Below are 20,688 nucleotides of genomic sequence, written 5' to 3' on the forward strand. Positions count from 1 at the left end.
TAAGCTAATGTTAAACCACTTTATGTTCCGGCAGTACATTCGATTTGTGCAGAGACCAGTTTCCACGATTGCCCTGTATGTGGCTTCACCCCAACATTACTAGCTCACTAACTCACTGGGGTTGGAACATCTTCATGTTTCCTAGTAGTGAAAGTTGAATATAATATAATAATTGTTTAAGTAGATAAAAAATACGTATGAATAATGTTATTAAATATATTTAGAATGCATATTATCTGTAAAGACACAAGTGAGACATGGGAGTATTTAAAAACACTTAGAAGCATATTCATTTGTACTCTAAATGAAAAATGGTCGCTTTGAATTCATTTTGAAAACAGCTTCAAATTAAGTTCTTTACATGAAGGGCACATAAAACAGGAACTTTGTGTTGCCATTCTTCCACCTTAGATTTAATGTACAGAGCTTTTCCAATTGCTCCAAGCAGCTAATCAAATGGGATAATACTTTAATAAGATTCAGAAGAGACGACTGCTAAAGTTTACACTTCTGAAACAGTACGTGTCACACTGGTCCCTGTAATGCCACTCCAATCCACTCGAGGGCAGTGTTTGTTGAATACTAGCCTCCCTATTATGAACCGATAAACCTTTTGTGTATGAATGCCTCCTGGTTTTCCATGTTTATTGAAAAGCTTTGCTGATACTAATGTATCATGTAAGCTCTCAGCATTTTGGACTGCACTGATCTTGCATCAAACTCTTTGTTTTTTGGATCTCTCCCTGGTGTTGATGCCCTATATTTTGGATTTGCTCAAGCTTTGCTCTGGTTTTTGTCTTTTGTGCTTTTGGATTGTGTCTATAGAACCATTACCTTTGCATGCTAGTCTTGGATTCATTTTAATATATCCAGTGAATGAATCCTACAACCTTGTTGGAGACTACCACCGTACGGAAGACTTCAGTGGAAACCACCGGAATTGAGCAGCGCCATCGCCAAACAGGGGTCTCTGCTCTAAAGTCATGCTCAGCAGCTTTACTACAACGTTTCATCAGCTCACATCACTTTCCAAAGGCCATTCTGCCTCCTACACCTGAACAGCCTGCTGTGCTGTGACGCCAGCCTATTATCTGGGTTACTGGGTCCTAACCCTTATGTATCCTTAATGGAGAAATGTGAAGGCTCCGGTAGTGAATGCAGAGGGTTTTTTTTTTAAATACATTGTGTTATACAATTTGCAGCATTCCTTGCTAGATAATTATTTGACTCAGCCAAGATCTCTATGGTGCTTTCATTTCAAACTGGTAGGACTCTCATATGTGCAATAGCTTATTACCTTCAGATTTCCACCCTCCAGGAACCCTTCGCAGACTCAACAATTGTTAAAAGATGTAGTTGAGCACCCAGTTTTGGGCAAATAAAGAGGCCAGCCATCAGCCATTAGGTTTGAAACAAAGCAGAGGCACTGCAGCAGATTATGTAATAAAAAAATTACAGCCTAACCTTTGCAGCCTTAAATGGCTGGAGTGCACATTAAAGACGATCACAGTCTCTGACAAGCACCGAAGCCTGTCAAATTGTCCGTCTGACCATCTCATCCCGTCCCAGTACGTGCAGCGAATCATCCACCCTGATAATTTGCTTCGTGTCGACTCATTTCTGCAGCACAGGCAGTTAACGAGCCAACGTTGATCAGCAACAAGCTCACCCTCAACAAGCTAACCCTCCAGGATGTTTGTGGGTTCGGTGACCACCTCCAAACCATCTGCACGGCTTGCTCTACAGCGACCTACAAAGGAACATTCGTCTCATGCTTATGCGTAGAAATTAGGAAGTGTGCTGTCCCTGTGGGTGTACAGTGGTCACTGAGCAACCCTCTGTTCCCAGCTCTTATGGATGCCACAACTTTTTGAACGGTTTTGAACTGGAGCAGAGTGGCTAGCAATTCCCCCTTTTTCACCTCCTCTCGCACGGCAAGGTCAGAACGACAGGTCCATAGGAGTAAACATGAAGAATGGTCAAACACACTCCTAATGACCCCATGTTGTAGGATACCATTGGCTTACTTGACACAATGTTGATTTCTCCAGAGAGAGAGGAGAGTCCTTATAGAAAGCCCGACCTGTGACTGCACTGCCATATTCGCCCAGTCTGTAGAGACCTCCCTGAAGTTTTAATTAGTCCGTAGCCCCTGAGCTGACCCCCTCATCCCCATGGGAATGTGCCATTGAACTATGACCCAGCACCATGCCTCTTCTTAGCAAAGCTTCCATCCCTGAGATCATACTATGGAACAATACATTCAAGAAGCTCAAACTCAACTATGCATTCTCCCTCATATATTCCACCTCACCTGGCTGCTGCAGGGTTTTCTTCCTAGAAAAGAAGGCTGAGGGATTGCTCTCTTGTTTCCATTACAGGGGACTTAAACACTATCAGAGTTAATACCATTAAACTGTTAAATCATCTCACCCTCATTCCCTGTAGTCTCAAGCAGATTCGAGTGTTTGAGATTTTTCCAAAGTTGGATTTACAGATTGTGTAAAACCTCATTCACATTAAGGAGGAGGATGATGACGGAACACTGAAAAGTGAAGGCACTTCATCACCACAAGTGGATCCTATGAGTATTCAGTGATGAGTTATCATCTGCTCTGTGTTTCACCAGTCTTTAGGGCTTTTGTCAACAAGGCTCTCCAAGACATGCTATGTCAATGCTTACAGTGATGACATCCTCATATATTCCTAATCTGAAACCAAACATATCTAGCAAGTTCACAGTGTTCTATACTGTATATTGATTCTGAAGCTTAAAAAGTATGAATTCCATTATTCTGTTAATGGGATGGACATGGACCTCAAATGTTTTACATGAAAATTTGGTTAAATTGCAATTCCTTTCACTTCTATCATTTCCTGTGTCTTTTCCTTAAGAAAGACTGTGATGTGGGGAACCGGAAGCTCTTGGCTGTTGAGAACATGCTTGAGGTATGGTTTGAAGGCAATGAGTACCTGTTCCTCCCACAGATCGATGCAAGCTTGAATATGTTCAAGAAGCTAAGACTTAACCACTCTCAGGTCTAATATGTTCTATATAATTACATGATTTCAGTTCATATTCATGTATAGCATGAGCTTGTCAAATGCCAGATTTAGGTTCTTGCTCACCAATTTGAACATTATCAGAATGGACCCAAAGCAGCAACCATGCTCTCTCCTGTGTATTCTGGAGCTCATGACACTAGGGTTCAGGGCTCCCAAGGATTCAATGATTGTTGCGCTTGCTGATAAATAGGTTTTGATGCATCTTCATGAATCAATATGTGGCTGTCAGTATTAATGTCTGTCAGGTATGTGCAGGGTCACAGACTCTCAGACAACTCCCTTCACAACTGCTCTGACTCCTGCCTGTTTGCAATGGCCCCATTTACCTTCATTTAGGGCAAAATGGCAAAACTGCTGTTTTGGTTGTTATAGACTGGTTTTCTAAGACCTGTCAGTCAATTCTGCTCCCTCAACCTCCCAGAGTTATGGAAACAATGGAGCACATATTCAACAGTGTCTTTCAGTTTTATTGGAGCCCAGAGGACATTTTATCAGACAGGGGAGTAAATCACTTCCTGTCTGTGGAATGCTTTCTGCCCAATCAATCTCCAGATCGATACAAGTCTCTCCTCTGGCTGTCATCCACAAAATAACAGGCAAGTGGGACACTTCAATCAAGAAATGGGCTGATTGCTCCAGTCGTATTGTTCTAACAATCAGAATGACAGGATTCGTACCGTGGGCCAAGCATGCCCAGTACTGTCTCACTCTGACACAGACCTAACACTGTTCCAGTCCTGGGCTACCAGTAGCCCCTGTTTTCCTGGTCAGAGGAAAGTCCGCAGGTTCCCGGCAGTGGACGTCTAGATGAGATGCTGTGAGTGGAGATGGGAGGCAGCTCATGTGCATCTCCATGAGGTTAAACATCAGACACTTCAGGCTGAACAGGGACAAAGACTGCACCCTCAGGCCAGGGACACACTAACGTCAACTGGTGAGCATCTTCCGTAAGCTCACTGTCACCTGTGAATATTTACACTCGAATTCCCCAAACAAACTACAGCTGATGAATGACACACATGTACATTCTGTGCCTGTCCAAAAGAAAGTGACTCAAAAGGTAACTGCTGCTTTCCCAAGGTGCAGGCTTGTTCTAATGAGTACACTGAGTGCTGAACAACTCCCACCTCTCCTTGAGCTCCAATTCCTTCCATGAAATGGCATACAGTAACATCAAGATAATGACAAATGTTCAACACTCTCTTGTACCACCGAGCGCTGCCACATTTGCGTAGAATTTCTCCCACTTTTCTTGCGTTACTGTTGTATCCTGTCTCTCCCTTTTCACAGGAACCCATGTATGAGTCAAAACCAGCGACCGTCAACCAGCAATGGGATTTGGAGCACTATAGTCAACAAATGCAGAGCCTTGTAGATGGCTAGGCTGCATACGGCCAAGAGGAGCACCCCTTCATCCTTGTGGAGGACATCTTTGATGTTTTTGTGATTGCAGATGTCCACTTCGATCCACGGGATCGCCAGCATTGGTGCATTTTTGGCGCCTGAGGTTCTGTCACATCAGTTTTCTGCAACGACTCCCCCAGTCACCATAGAGGGGAATACCAACCTCCCTGTTATTAAATGATTGCCTACCCTCGTCCCTTTGTGTATAAATAGTTCTTGGTTTTCCATGTTCATTGCCACGTCTCTGTATTCTACAGTATTCTAGTTCATTGGTATGCTGGACTCTAACCTACTATACTGTACTAGGATATATTCTATGAGTAAATGACAAAGTCGCTCTGGATAAGAGCATCTGCTAAATGCCATAAATGTAAAGGTAAATGTAAATGTAATACTAACGTGTCATGTAAGCTCTGCGCAATCGGTGCTGCATTGTTTCTGTCTGTGTGTCAAACCCTGTCCCTTGGCTATCTTCCCAGCATTCATGCCCTTTATTTTGTATTACTGTGATTGACCTTTGCACTGTTTTTTGCCTTTTCTCTTTTAGATCGTGTCTTTGTAACTGTTTAGCTTTTACTCCCGGCCTTGGGCTTGGGCTTGGGCTTGGGCTTGGGCTTTTAATAAATTCCTCAGATGGATCCTAAAACCCTGTTGGAGTCTTCTTCATTACACTACCTCTCTCTTTGTAAGCTCTGAAATTAAAGGATTTTTAATTGCTAACAATTACTCATACAGTGAAGACTATTATGTGTAGTGACTGCAATCAGAGGAGATTTGTACACTAGAGTAAAAAAAAATTCAACCTCTGAAAAAGAGCTTAGAATAGTAGTAATTAAAGTTTTGTTTTACATGTGCACTCGTAAAACTTCACTGTTCTCTCACTATTTATAATTTATAGAATTTAATTATGACACGAAATAAAATGAGCATCTTAAACTGTCTAAATCATCCTCACACAATTAAATCAGCTCCAAACTGCACACAATTCCCTGCACTATTATGTGAGTGTATCCTAAATAAATAAATGTGACATGGAGCCCAAAGACAGTATTAATAACCTGTCAGAGGATTGCAGCTCCCTGAACTTCAGTTAATTAATTCCTAATAATAAGTAATAAGTAAAGGTTGTGCTATTTTGTGTATTACATTTTCTTTGCTGTCATGATTTTCTCCCAGCCTTGCTTGCTTGTGTGTGTGTGTGTGTGTGTGTGTGTGTGTGTGTGTGTGTGTGTGTGTGTGTGTGTGTGTGTGTGTGTGTGTGTGTGTGTGTGTGTGTAATTAATGCATTGCAAGCCTGGAGATCCAGTACAACATTTAAAGCCTTTAATAACCCTTATCCAGCCGAGCGCTTGATCAGATCTGGGATCCTATAGACATGAAGCTTCTGTTCCAGAGAGTGCAGGTCCAACACACTTAGCTCTAGCTACACAGAGCTACATGCTATACCACATGCTACTGAATGCTTTGATTAACTGAATCAGGTGTTCTACTCTAAGTTTAGTACTAAATTTAAATCCAGAACTGGAACTGGGTCCCAGAGCAATGGTCATTCATGGCTTCCACAGACTGGCACCTGACATGCCTCACAAGAGCTCCGTTTTCTCTCTCTCTAAATTTGTATTTTGTAATAGATGTGGGTATGTGGCTAATGGGTGCAGCACTACTGAGGTTCCTAAGACACACGGAGATGTCACAATGAGAAATTTCCCACTATCCTTCTACCTGGTATGCAGTTTCAACAAAGGATAAACAAACGCAAAGGGCATGCAAAATTAAGCCATTTTCACTGGTTGCAGCAATCCAGTTAATTTCTAAGCACGGTCTTGGCAGCTTGCAGGATTCCGTCACTCTTTGTTCTCCTCTTTCATGTGATGGAATTCTGCATCCATTTGGAAGCTCTCTGGAATTGTTGCACCCACCCCGCCCCTCGCATGCCCTTACGACCTTCTGGCTGTCTTAAAGTCGCACTAAAGGCGTCCCTGAACTTTGACCCCAGGTCTTCGGCGCTTATGCCTCGGACCAGTGGGAAAGTGGGGTCCTCCACACCAAACATGTATGTACACTCCCACAAACACGCACACACACACACAAACACACGCAAGAAGAAGGGGGGATGGGTGGGAGAAAATGTGCCAGTATTGATAGCCCTCAGCGGCCGAGTGTGTTGAATTTCTGAGCTGCAGTCTCCTCTTTGTCTGATGGACAAATGGGGCACAATAGATTAAAAGGGCGAATGCTAAGAGGGGCAGCTCAGCTGCTGAAATGCCTTTAAGGGGTCACAAAGGAGGGGCTCGCGGTCAACGTGTGGGAAACTCCACGCCTGAGCATCATGGAGATGGCAGCAGGTCACGGCCCCGCCCTGGCCACGCACATGCATGCACACACACAAACACATATACATGTAAACAAACACAAACACACACACACACACTCACACACACACACTCTCTCTGTCTTTCTATGTAGATATGATAGAATGGGCCAAATTCATAAAACCCACTGCCAGATTCAACATGACGTTAGCAGCAAACAGCCCCACAGTGACACGTTTCCTGATTCATAAATGTGGACTGTGGGTTTTACCGTTTCAGGTTTATATATATATATATAAATTTATATATTGTCCTCATTTGCTTATGATGTTGGTGATTCATAGAATAGAATACTGCTCCGCAAAAAATACCACGCGAACTTGCCCAATGTTAAATGTCTCACTAAGAAGTCCTGGTGGATTGGATGATATTTGCTCTAACAATTTTTGGCAAAGTCACCAACAATATTCAGCACATGCACCCACTTAGCTAATTGAGAAATTTATTTAAAAGGTGCATATTTGGCATGTTTGGCGTGAACATGTTGGCAAACTTTGCGAGTGCAGTAGCAGGAAGTGCCTTGCTTGAGCAGGAGCTCAGAGTGCCACAAACCTTTGCCATAAGAAATGCAAATGTGATTGTTACAGACCTATAAACAGACCAAGGAGGGATAGGGTTTCGCTGCTGCGCTGTGATTTAGGAGGACTGAAGCTGTCAACTCGGCACCGCCACAAAGTTCTCGTCCGGGTGAAAGTCACAAACGAGTTAGCACTGGTCTCACAATTGAGGTGAGACGGTCTTCCGTCTCTCAGCGTGGGTCTTTAACATGCAGGGCCTCGTTTACTCGTCAGTTTTGATTGGCTTTCACCTACAGCACTGGAGAATTTGCCACAGCTTTGAGTTGAGACCAGTGTGCCAGTTATTGCCACGGTAACATCATGAATAGGAATTGCATAGCATGTCACACATGATTGCCATTACGTTTTATGAATCTGGCCCAGTGACTTTGGGCCTGTGCCTTTACGAGTGGTAGCAGAGACGCTCAAAGTGAGATTATAGCCGAGACAATGTACACTCAAAGTGAGGTTATAGCCGAGACAATGTACACTCAAAGTGAGGTTATAGCCGAGACAATGTACACTCAAAGTGAGGTTATAGCAGAGTGTGTACACTCAAAGTGAGGTTATAGCCGAGACAATGTACACTCAAAGTGAGGTTATAGCAGAGTGTGTACACTCAAAGTGAGGTTATAGCAGAGTGTGTACACTCAAAGTGAGGTTATAGCCGAGACAATGTACACTCAAAGTGAGGTTATAGCAGAGTGTGTACACTCAAAGTGAGGTTATAGCAGAGTGTGTACACTCAAAGTGAGGTTATAGCCGAGACAATGTACACTCAAAGTGAGGTTATAGCCGAGACAATGTACACTCAAAGTGAGGTTATAGCCGAGACAATGTACACTCAAAGTGAGGTTATAGCAGAGTGTGTACACTCAAAGTGAGGTTATAGCCGAGACAATGTACACTCAAAATGAGGTTATAGCCGAGACAATGTACACTCAAAGTGAGGTTATAGCAGAGTGTGTACACTCAAAGTGAGGTTATAGCAGAGTGTGTACACTCAAAGTGAGGTTATAGCCGAGACAATGTACACTCAAAGTGAGGTTATAGCAGAGTGTGTACACTCAAAGTGAGGTTATAGCCGAGACAATGTACACTCAAAGTGAGGTTATAGCAGAGTGTGTACACTCAAAGTGAGGTTATAGCAGAGTGTGTACACTCAAAGTGAGGTTATAGCAGAGTGTGTACACTCAAAGTGAGGTTATAGCCGAGACAATGTACACTCAAAGTGAGGTTATAGCAGAGTGTGTACACTCAAAGTGAGGTTATAGCCGAGACAATGTACACTCAAAGTGAGGTTATAGCAGAGTGTGTACACTCAAAGTGAGGTTATAGCCGAGACAATGTACACTCAAAATGAGGTTATAGCAGAGTGTGTACACTCAAAGTGAGGGAACAGCAGAGACAATGTACACTCAAAGTGAGGTTATAGCAGAGTGTGTACACTCAAAGTGAGGTTATAGCAGAGTGTGTACACTCAAAGTGAGGTTATAGCCGAGACAATGTACACTCAAAATGAGGTTATAGCCGAGACAATGTACACTCAAAGTGAGGTTATAGCAGAGTGTGTACACTCAAAGTGAGGTTATAGCAGAGTGTGTACACTCAAAGTGAGGTTATAGCCGAGACAATGTACACTCAAAGTGAGGTTATAGCAGAGTGTGTACACTCAAAGTGAGGTTATAGCCGAGACAATGTACACTCAAAGTGAGGTTATAGCAGAGTGTGTACACTCAAAGTGAGGTTATAGCAGAGTGTGTACACTCAAAGTGAGGTTATAGCCGAGACAATGTACACTCAAAGTGAGGTTATAGCAGAGTGTGTACACTCAAAGTGAGGTTATAGCAGAGTGTGTACACTCAAAGTGAGGTTATAGCCGAGACAATGTACACTCAAAGTGAGGTTATAGCAGAGTGTGTACACTCAAAGTGAGGTTATAGCCGAGACAATGTACACTCAAAATGAGGTTATAGCAGAGTGTGTACACTCAAAGTGAGGGAACAGCAGAGACAATGTACACTCAAAGTGAGGTTATAGCAGAGTGTGTACACTCAAAGTGAGGTTATAGCAGAGTGTGTACACTCAAAGTGAGGTTATAGCAGAGTGTGTACACTCAAAGTGAGGTTATAGCAGAGTGTGTACACTCAAAGCAGCGAGAGAAGTGTCAAACAACAAGCATCAAGCATATGGGCCAGATGTAATGAAGCCTAAGGAGTCTCATAACTTGGCATTAACTTCCACAGTCCGCTGTCTCGCTCTTTCTCTCCGTCACACACAAACACACACTGGTCCCATTTTTGTACTCTGATAAGTCTCCACAAATGTTTGTACTCCAGCTGTGGGCACTTCTCTGGGGATTTGATGAGATACTACAAGAAAGACAAAGGAGATCATAGAGAGGGAATAGTTACAGCCCGATGTGAGAGAGGAAAAGCAGAGGTAGAGAGCAGAGAGTGATAGAGTGAGAGCGAAAGAGAGAAAGAGCAATAGAGTGATAGAAGGGCAGAGAGAGAGAGAGGTGGAAGCCTGATCCTAATGGAGACTTGATGAACAAGCAGATTCTTCTCTTATAAAAGAGCACGCCCCATTACCTCGAGTGTGTGTGTGTGTGTGTGTGTGTGTGTGTGTGTGTGTGTGTGCGCGCGCGTGCATGCGTGCGTGCTTGTGTGGGTTGAAAAAAACATGGTTAGAACATCACAAATAGAATCTTTGTGAAGAAAAATAAAGCCATTAACGCTCAACCTCCACTCCACGTCATGCTGACCTGAACAGCACATGAGCCGGGCCGGTACCATATGACCGGTCCCAGTGCAAGTGCCGCAGAAGCCGGGCCCGTGCTGTAACGGCCCGTTAATACAGCTTGCTTCGACTGAGTGTGCGGATGAGAAAGGAGTGTTTAACTGCAGGTGTGAGGGGCTGCTTCTGGCTTACTCACTGTATTCTTTTACGCTTTGATGAAAGCTTTAAATGAGACACAATTCAATTTGGCTTGAATGGTGCAGGTCTTTGAGAGTGAGACAAAAAGAGAGAGAGAGAGAGAGAGAGAGAGAGAGAGAGAGAGAAAGAGGGAGGGAGAGAGGGAAGAAAGGAGGTCTAGTTTGTCTTTTTAATGAGACTATTAGTGGCACAAGCCTCTCATTGACTGAGGAGAGCAGGAGGAACAAATTGTAGGGGGAAAAATGAATGAAAAACAAACACCAGACTAAGGAAATCACTTGTAACCTATTCACACACACACACACACACACACACGTGCACAGTGCAGTAATACCGCACAGCACAACTCAGCTCCACCCAACACAGCGCACAACACACTCCAACACAAACCATGTCTACTGCTCTAATGCAACGACAGACACATGAAGCGGCCCGGCTGTCCGGTTCATAATCGAGACGGCGGGAGTCCTTGTAAGGAACACACGCATACAGACACACACACACACACACACACACACACACACACACACACACACACACACACACACACACACACACACACACACACACGTGTACACAGACAGAGTTACCTTTAGATAATTCTAATGGTTTTTAATCACAAGCCTGCGGAAATAATGTCCCATCATTATTTCCGTAAATTGGATATTTCAGTTCCGTAAATTGGAATTTCAGTTATGGTTGAGATCTCTTTCTCTCAATCTATATATACCTTCTATCTCTCTGTCTCTCTCGGTCTCTCTGTCACTCTGTCTCCCTCTCTCTCTTTCTCTCTGGACGAGTCTAAAGCCTGGAATGCATGACTCCCATTTGCTCTGTCATTCGCAATACTGTCCTGTTCTGTCTGTGAGACTAGGGCCTTGTAGGAAATTTCACTTTTAAGCAGCACAGCGAGCCCGACCAAGTTCGAGGTGTCTCGTGCCAAACCGTCATGTGACCACCTCCAGAAAGCGCGGTGTTTTGCGAAACGCCCGGAGAACATCAGCATGTTGCGCCAGGGGCCGTCACCGGGTTTGCGAAATCCGTAACAAGAGCTCCGTCTCACCACCAGACGTCAGCTAGGCTCGTTACGCTTGGTCCTTTCTCCCTCTCAGACTAAAATCCTGGAAGAGGAGGACACAACAGGAACAGAGTAAAATCAGAGTGAGATCAGAGTGAGATCGCGCAGGAGCTCCCCAAGCTCACCCCGTCTCACCCTGTCTCACCCGAGCTCACCCCGGCCTTTCTGCGCCATGCTCGCTCGGCACCCCCTCCCGTGTTCCACTTTGATGCCGACCGATTGGGTCATCAGCGCTGGTGTGAGACGCTGGAGAGAAATGTCAGAGCGTCCTCATTAAAAGCATCTAGCCCAGGGCTCTCTCGCTCTCAAAGCGGGGGGGGGGGCGCTGTTCTCGGCCCCCTAGAGTTGCTGTCCTGTCTGGTCCATCTGCTGCAGGGGTTTTTTCATTAGCATCCAGGCAGCAGGCTTCCTCCAGAGACATTCGGGGCAGAGCGGAGGATGTACGAAGGGTTCAGCAGCTTTTGTGGCTCCCGGAGACACACTTCAACGTTGTCACGTGACAACGGCAGTCATCGCTGCAAACACAAGCTTCGTTGCGCCCAACCGTACGGTTAATCGGCGGAAGTCCGAGATGGATTTGAACGGCCAAGTTCTTGAGTTCCTGTCTTGATGAATAAAAAATTGCTCTCCTCTCTGATTGCTACAGGGATGGTGGAATATTTACCTGAGAGAGGGTGAAGATCAATCCTTTAATACAGAAAAGCCAAAAATATTTCAGGATGTGTTAATACAACATGCCAGCTTCAGCGAAGATTTGCACTTCTTAATGAATATAATTACTAATATTCGGGCTCTTTGTGTGAAAGTGTCAAATTAAACAGAAGCAAATCAGCTGAAAGTGTCATAGAGAACTAGCTGCTGGAATGAGAACTGTGTCCAGTGTTAAACCTTGAAGTACATTAAATTATAGTGTAAGGTGCATCAAGTCACTAAACAGCAAACACCCCCCCACACACACACAGATGGTAAGGAGCTCTTTCCTATGGGCTCAGGCTGGGGGAGTGGGGTGGGATCTCTCGCAGAGCCGCTGCAGCAGAGGGGATGCAGAGCACATGGGGACTGGCCCAAGAGGACACGGGGATGGGAAAATATGAAATATGAAATATGAAAAGGAGAAAGACAATAAGCCGTGACAGTGGGAAAAGTGAGGGAAAAACAAACAAACAAACAAAAATAAACAAACAATATTGTCCAAGTAGGCACAGACAGGACCGCCTGAATCCCATGTGACAGCGTACTGGTTTCGCATGGCTTCTTTAAGGGAGACTGCTTGAATAGAAGAATATTTTCCACCTAAGTAAATAAGTGCCTAGGAGCACATCACACCAGGCCCTAAATCACGTCAGACATTGTGTTTCGTTTGTGCGTGATGCCACAAACTCGCAGATTCCACCAGTCTTGATTTCACCAAATCCAATCCAGATGTCATCATGGAACTCATGACATCTGGAATCAAGGCCACTGCCAGCAGAGCCGACCCAAACAGAGCGCGGTACCAAGAGTTTACACACGCAGGGAAGAAGAGAGTGGAAAATATCTCTCGGCTTGGTCCTCGTAATGCGCCTCACCCACGGTAACACGCATACCCTTCAGCTTATGAGCCTGCATGCACAGACGTATGTACACGCATCGCTCGCAAAGCTCGCACACGCGCGCGCTATATTCAGCTCTGCTCTGACTCAGCGTACCCAAGGCGGCTCAGGTCTAATACTCCGAGCGGCAGGGCCTGAAGCAGGAGAACACGTCTCGTGGTACGGCCGGCGATGCCAGGGGCCCAGTCATTTCCAATTACAATCCGACACCCTTCTTAATCAGCAGCAGCTCTATGTCTCTCTCCCTCTCATCTCTCCCTCTCTCACTCTCTCCCTCCCTTCCTCCCTCTCTCCAGTATGTCACTACTTTGCCATGCTTATTTGGCTGCGGAAGATGTCAAATCGGGCAGCCAGTCACAGCGCCAGGAGGCCCAGAACATCAGCGGCCCGCCAGGCACTCTGCTGCACTCTCTGGAGCGGGTGCGAGCCGACTTCGCATGTCCTCTTGTGAACGCAGGAAGAATAAGAAGGTAATCACACCAGATCAGTGCTGAATATCCATCAAGAGTTCATCAGCTTGAGTCTGATGAATGTGCCTTGATCGTTTGGAACCAAATGAGAACTGTAGTGGGAAGGCACGGATAGCTGTGATGTCCGATAGACCGGGTATCTGAGATAGTACAGGCATTATCCCCGCAGGTCACATTGATCAATACATTACAGTTTAAACGGTCATCCTCCGGCCAGGAATTCTTGCAAAGTGACATCGTCGGACAGCCATGACAAATGCACGGCAGAAAGCCGGCGTCTAGTCCTCGGACCGCCGCAAGTGCTGCGTTTCCCACCCGCCTCTCTCTCCCGCGTTTCCCGGGCTACGGTCACATGTCGCAGCAATGAGGGCTTCCAGCTTCGGCCGGCTGGGCACTTGCGCCCTGCCATTGTTTCAGCGGCAGGGACAATGGCTCGCATTCCGGCTCGGCCTCGCAGGGGGCGGAGGGGGAGCAGAGAGCCTCCACAGAATCTCCTCGGAATTCCGGTGTTCTCCGCGACAGCTGCCTGGCACCTGTTAGCAGGCTCAGGGTGGAGACCAGGCACTGTCGGACCTTCAGCGCGGAGTAGGGGTGGGAGAGGTTCAGGGTAAAGTCCATCCATCAGCACTGGGGCAGTGATGAGGTTTGTTTACAGATCTGTGAGTCTAAAAGATATACGGTAAAAGAAGGAGGCGTACAATAACCAAAAAGTTCATGTGGTGCGTTTAGCATAAATCATTAGATTAAACTGATAAATAATGAGAACATATAATCTGGCCAATCCAGCATAGGTATCGTGCAAATGGATATGATTAAGGGGATAAATTCTCAATTAGAAATATAATGACTCCAATATTACATGTCCTTTCTTCATGTCATTTAGGATATCTTTTTACCATATCCACAGAACAACCTTCAGTTTCAGGAAAATGCTAAAACAGAATTAATACGAGAGCATTATGTGCCGCGCGCTAAGCATTATCAACAAAATACCGCCAGGGAGATCCTAGGGTCACATGACTTACACGTTAATTAAAGGTTCCATACACTACAGTGTCTCTCCGCCTCTCCCACAGGGAAACGTCACGAGCGGCAGACACATTAACAACAGCGTATCACTCATCTAAGACGCGCTTTCTATAGAGAGCCTGCTAAAACAAGAGCCATCATCTTCACTTTAGAAGAGTACAGACACAGGCGCCTGAAAAACAGGCCTCACACACAGACACAGGGAGAGAGAGAGAGAGAGAGAGAGAGAGAGAGAGAGAGAGAGAGAGAGAGAGAGAGAGAGCGAGCATGAGAACAAAGCAGATTTGTAAGAAGAGAAAGGCATGGTATAGTGTGACATCTCAGGCAAGTTTGCTAGTCCTCAGTACACATGGTACAACTATTACTAAGCAAAGGGAACTAAAACGCTCGTTCCTCCGATTTCTCCAGCAGATAAGGTAAATAAAGGTAAACAATGTAGATAAAGGCTTGCTTGGGCTCCGCTTGGGAGCACGCTGACCTGAGCTCTGATTGATCTAATTAGTCTACAAACACTCTGGCTTTAATTGAATCTGGGTTGAGTGTGGGACCGCTGGAGTGCTTTAATTAATTATGATTATAATCACAACGCACAGCATTTAAAAAATCCTGTGGCTGAGAAATTAACTGCTAACTGGGCAGTGGTGGCTCAGTGGTTAAGGTATTTGAGTAATAATTGCCAGTTCAAGAAGGTTGCCAGTTCAAGCAAGGCCCTTAACCCTCAATTGCTCAAGGTGTACTCAGTCAGAATTGTAAGTCATTTTGCAGAAAAGCATCAGCTAAATGCCGTAAATGGTACGAATGTGTTGCTCACAACGATCCATGAAACTTAAAGGAACCTCTCAGGTGGTTCATGAAGGGGGAGAGAGAGCAGGACTGAGGCAGCTTCGAATAAGAGGAAAGAGCCTTGCATTGTCTGGCTGGCGCACTGGGAGCTACTGGCCACGTCACACAGTCCATGAGAACATACAGAAAGAAACCTGAGCTACGTGTCATCAACAACATGGAAAACACACACACTTGCAAGAAGTAATTAGTGCAAGAGTGGCTTTGGATGGTTCTGACATGTTTATACATGCTAATCTAAGGTTTACATTAAAGGTGATAAAATTAACCTTACATGCTTTTGTATAGTCTAATAAGAAGTTGTGCATTACTTATGAAATGGTTGTGTCTACCCTAACAAACAGATATTTGTGTAGTCAGACACAATGTTGTCATGGTTTATCACTAACCTGATATAACTAAGCATATTGCTTGAATATGAAGTGAATATGTTACCTATGTATTATAAAGGGTAATGCAGCCCTAGTCACCTTCAAATAAAATGTTACTACCTATTGTCTATAACTAGCTTAGTATGTTATCTTAAAACTGTAAAATGTCTGACCATGATGGTCCTAATTTATTTTATCATTGCCTTCTCTTTGAACATGTACTACAAGTTCATGTTTTTCCAAGGACTATTTTAGATTCCGACCAGTCAAACCTTCTCAGTATTATGTATGGAAACATACTGAATCATGGGACATCTGATGCCAAAGTGGGAGTAGAACATATTTAAAAATTCCTAAATTCCCAGATGATGGTAAATGTGAATTACAAATGGAGAACGGAGAACACTTTGATTATTTTGGTTCGGTCTTTTCTGTGCCGGTAATATGATGCACTCAGACCCTTTTTTTTCTCTGTAAGTAAAACATCAAAAGGTTAAAACTACCAATTTCCTGTTTCAATAGCACGATCACTTCTGTTTGGAGGAGGGCAGCTTGAGTTCAAAAGAAAACTCCCTAATCACCACAGATTCACCAGGCAAACCTGAGAAGAAAGCAATGAAACAAGGGTTATTCCTACTAGTGTTCTATACTGAAGAAAAGCCAGAGATGATCAAATGATTTTGGAGGTAACAAAGAACGCTTTTTTTCTCAAATCGTTTTTTTTCCCTTCACTGTCATAATTTTCCCCATTTTTAGCTATTTTTAAAATATTTTTTTTATCTGTAGCTATTCTAAGGGAAGAGGTTTAGCATAAAGCATGTTGCCAACAAGCCTCAGATCTGAGGGGAATGTCTTTGGGTTACACCAGACCGGAGCTCCCACCTACCCATACTCTCTTAATCCAGAACTGGCTCTTCAGCCTGTGATGATGATCTTATTACAGCCACGTTACGCACAGATTTGATTAACATCTGAGAAAATGAATAACCGGCATTGGAGAATGGAAGAATTGGCCTTCATTGTCCTCTTATGAACACCGAATGCTAACACAGACACACACTTATGTCTTAAAGCTTGGGCATACACCACTTACATTAGAACCGAGGAAGCATGATGTCCTCTTCCTTTTTCAGTAAGACCATGCACAACACGTGGAGTAGTTTTACCCAGGCCAGCAGCTTGAGTTCATTCTACCATCAGTACTGGCAGAGGGCCTTGTTATTTTATTCATCTTATCGGGCCTGCACCATGTCACAACGGGAAGGGGGGGGTGGGAATGTTCCATCTGTTGTTTATGAATGTACGTTAGAATGACAAGGGTTGTATTAAAACAGTGTAGGAATTCAGTCAGCAGGCAAGCAGTGGAACTGAGACTGCTGTGTAAGATATGTCACCCCACCCTCCAAACACACACACACACACACACACACACACACACACACACACACACACACACACACACACACTCATACAATCACCTAAAATGCATTCAAATGGCACTGGCTTTAATGCAATGAATAGTACTGAAACCAAAACCAGATGCAGGTAAATCTTTAGAACATAATTTTGTGTGTGTATATATATATATATATATATATATATATATATAGACTGAATGTGCTGAAATAAAAAATAAGACAAAAGGAAACGAATGCTCAGAGACTTATTATAAGAAGGATTTGACCAACTGCAATGTATAACTTTTACAAGTTTTAGTTGGGTTTCTACTGCGTAAGAAAGTAATAAAACATCTGAATGTTCCTGAAAACCGCAAGCGAGCAACTAACTCTGGGTCGACTTTACTTCTTTGCTTTGTTTTGATTCATTTGTTTTGTCTTTAAATAACCATAATTTTCTTTTTTGCATCACCAAAGAACATCCTGTAGTAATATTCCATCGCTGCAATTTAGCACCGCATTTCACTTTCGAATACATCAGTAATCATACAGGTAAGCACCTTTTTATAACACCAACTGCCTGTATAATAGTTACGATCGCCCACCAGAGCAGGGAATGTATCATCGTGGAGAATATATCATCATATATTTTAAAAAAAAAAAAAAAAAAAAAAAGCTCTTTCATAGCTACTAATCACCAGTACTTTTGGTATAAAAATTGCATTACATTTACTAACATGAGTTAAACGTCTTGCTGTTTCTAGGTGTGTCGTTCCACACCGATGATTTTATGAGAGTCATCTCGAGCTGCAGCTAATGGGGTGGTGAATTTGGACCTCCTGACCACTAAGTGGCTGTGTGGCTCCTTTAACTCCCTTCTAGTAGGAGACGCCCTCTGCTCTCACTTGAGTTATTTTACTTGTGAAATGCTTTAGATGCTTAGTGCCATTCCACACACACACACAGGCGCTCACCAATAATGAACAGTTGCCACGGGGTGAAGAGGGGATGGAAGGGGGGTACAGTCCTCAGTTCTGCCCACAATCAATCGATGGTTCCGTTTTCTTTTTCGGCCGGCGCGGCTGTGACGTCGGCAGGCTGGTGATGACTCCGGGCGGCAGGCCGCAGCGAGCCCGACGCCTCCCGCGGCAGCTGCGTTTTAAACTGGCGACTTGATAAGAAGGTTTGATTCGCAGCGCTGCTTATATCGGTAAATTGAACCCGACAACGTGTCACTGCAGAGAGCCAGGGCCAGTGGTGTGGAAGAATCAATTCTCTTTTATGGTATTGTTTCTGTTGATGGCTCATTCTTCTCCTAGTTAATCCGTCTGTCTTTCATGTGTTTGTTGCAATGTGTTCATAGCTTTAGGTTTATATTCCGTTTAAGCAGGAATAAGGGAAGAGCACTTTTGGCCATTTATATCAATATTATGACTATTTCCATACTCAGTTGTAGTCTTTTAATGACTTTATGAGAGCGGGCGCAAAAAATATTATTTTGTTTATCCTATAGCCTATAATAAGCTAATTAGTAAAGTTCAGCCTCGCATCCTTGAAGTCTAACAGAAAGTGTCCTATAGGAAGTGACGTACGTCGGAAGGGAAGCAAAGAAATATTTAATTTCACGGGAAATGTATTAATCGTATTACAGCAGTGCATATCTTTAAGAAGTGAGTGATATGCAAAATGACCAAGCTAACATTAAAAGTGCTGTGTTTCGTATCAACTCCAAACCCTTCGGCTCGTGTTCTGGTGATTATTCTGTATCGATGTAAACGCAGGAACTCTAACTTTTAAGACTCGTGACTTGTGCGTGTAAACAAGACTCATATCTCTGGAACCGTTCTGGTCATGTGTTACATGAATGATTTACCACGCTTGCATAACGCTACATACTGCAAGAATCAACTAATGAACATGTGCTCAGTCAGGTCCCAAAGCATTCATCATTCATGGCGACCAGCCATCTGTTTCTGCACGTCTTCGTCTAATGGGAAGATAATGGAAGGAAATGAGCGTTTCGTCTGATCTGGGAACAGCATCACTTCGTCAGCACTTAGCTTTTTCGAATTCTAGGAACACTTGTGAAACTGTTCTCAGAACAGCTGCGAAAGGTAAAGCCCCCACCCAAATCACGAGTTCCTCTTTCGTGAGCCTAGTTCTTCACCAGTGCTGCTAGGTGTGTTTCCTTCCCCTCGCAGCTCTCCTGGGTCAGGTGGGGTAACAAGCTCTGGCAGCTCTGATTAATAGCTCATTTCAGAACCTTGTTACTCGTGTCTCTAATCAAATCCACGCCCCGCGTCTGGCGAGAGGACAGACGCGAAGCAGCCGTCCTGGAACATCTGCTGAGGCCGGGCCGGCTCCACCATTGGGGGTGGGGGGGTTGGGGTGGCTGCGACGGAGCGTTTCCGCCGAGGGGAGGGACGGCAGACCGGAGTCGCGAACAAAACGAGGCGCCCGAGCCCTCCTGCAGCCTCGGAAAGCACACGAACGTCTCTGAACCGCGAAACTTTTCCCGGCCGCTCACACCCTCCGAGCTCCTTTTACGTCCTTTGTCTTGTCTTTCAGGTAGCTCGCTGCCACAGGCGTCCGATATCCTCCAGGGCTAAAATGCGGGACCTGTGAAAAGGGCTTTAATGAAACGACGTTTTGGTGACGTTTTATCTGTTAGAAAATGGCACGTCCTTTCGGCACGGTCCAAAATGCACATATTACGGAAATTAATCTGTCTCTCCGAAGCAAACTGGATAGATGCGCCAGGTAGAACTTAGTTAAACATGGATCTAGACGTGCTGTGTGGTTCGGCTTTTCCTCAGGCGGCAGGAACAGATGCGGTGTGCACATATACTTCTGAATTGGAGCAGACTTTCCCTGCCACCACATTGTTTCCAGCAATGCTGACACAGATGTGTTACAGATCTGGAGGAAATGTCTGCCTGGGGAAACTATTGCTTCAGTCTAAATATGCACATTGCTGTTAGAAAACAAATATTTCAATTGGCCTAAATGCGCTGTCCAGTTACCAAATGACATTAAACCACCAAGCAGCTTTCCAGAAACTTTCCTTCTGACATTTGGGCATCTGCTTGCTTCACCACTATTCTGAAATGTATTTTGTAAAACTAATTAGTGACATGTTCAGTAAAAAATTTCAAGGTCTGTCATTTCTTTTTGTAAAAATAATATAAGACCTATGATGTGCACTATTTTATGAGAAACTTCCCAGCTTGTACCCACTCGTTGGCTATTTTATTAGGCTCACCTGTCTCAAAGGTGCTTTTTTATGAGTCTACATTCCCACTCTGGCAGCCATATGCCCCGTTTGTCCTCTGCCCCATCCATCATACTCCATTTAGTCATCACAGCTCATTTCTGACCATGTTCCCACTGCTCATGCCATATCATTTTCCACACAGTATTAACTCTGACATGGTAATAACACGTATGTGCGTTCTGAGTGGCTACAAGTTTATCAGGCACCACAGTGCAATGCTGGGGTTTCGTCATGTGGCGATGTCACTACTGGTTTGAGTGTCCAGCCAACACTGAACCCAGTGTCAGAAACTGAC

Source organism: Electrophorus electricus, chromosome 1 (genome assembly GCF_013358815.1).
Source record: "Electrophorus electricus isolate fEleEle1 chromosome 1, fEleEle1.pri, whole genome shotgun sequence".
In the NCBI taxonomy this organism is placed as follows: Eukaryota; Metazoa; Chordata; class Actinopteri; order Gymnotiformes; family Gymnotidae; genus Electrophorus; species Electrophorus electricus.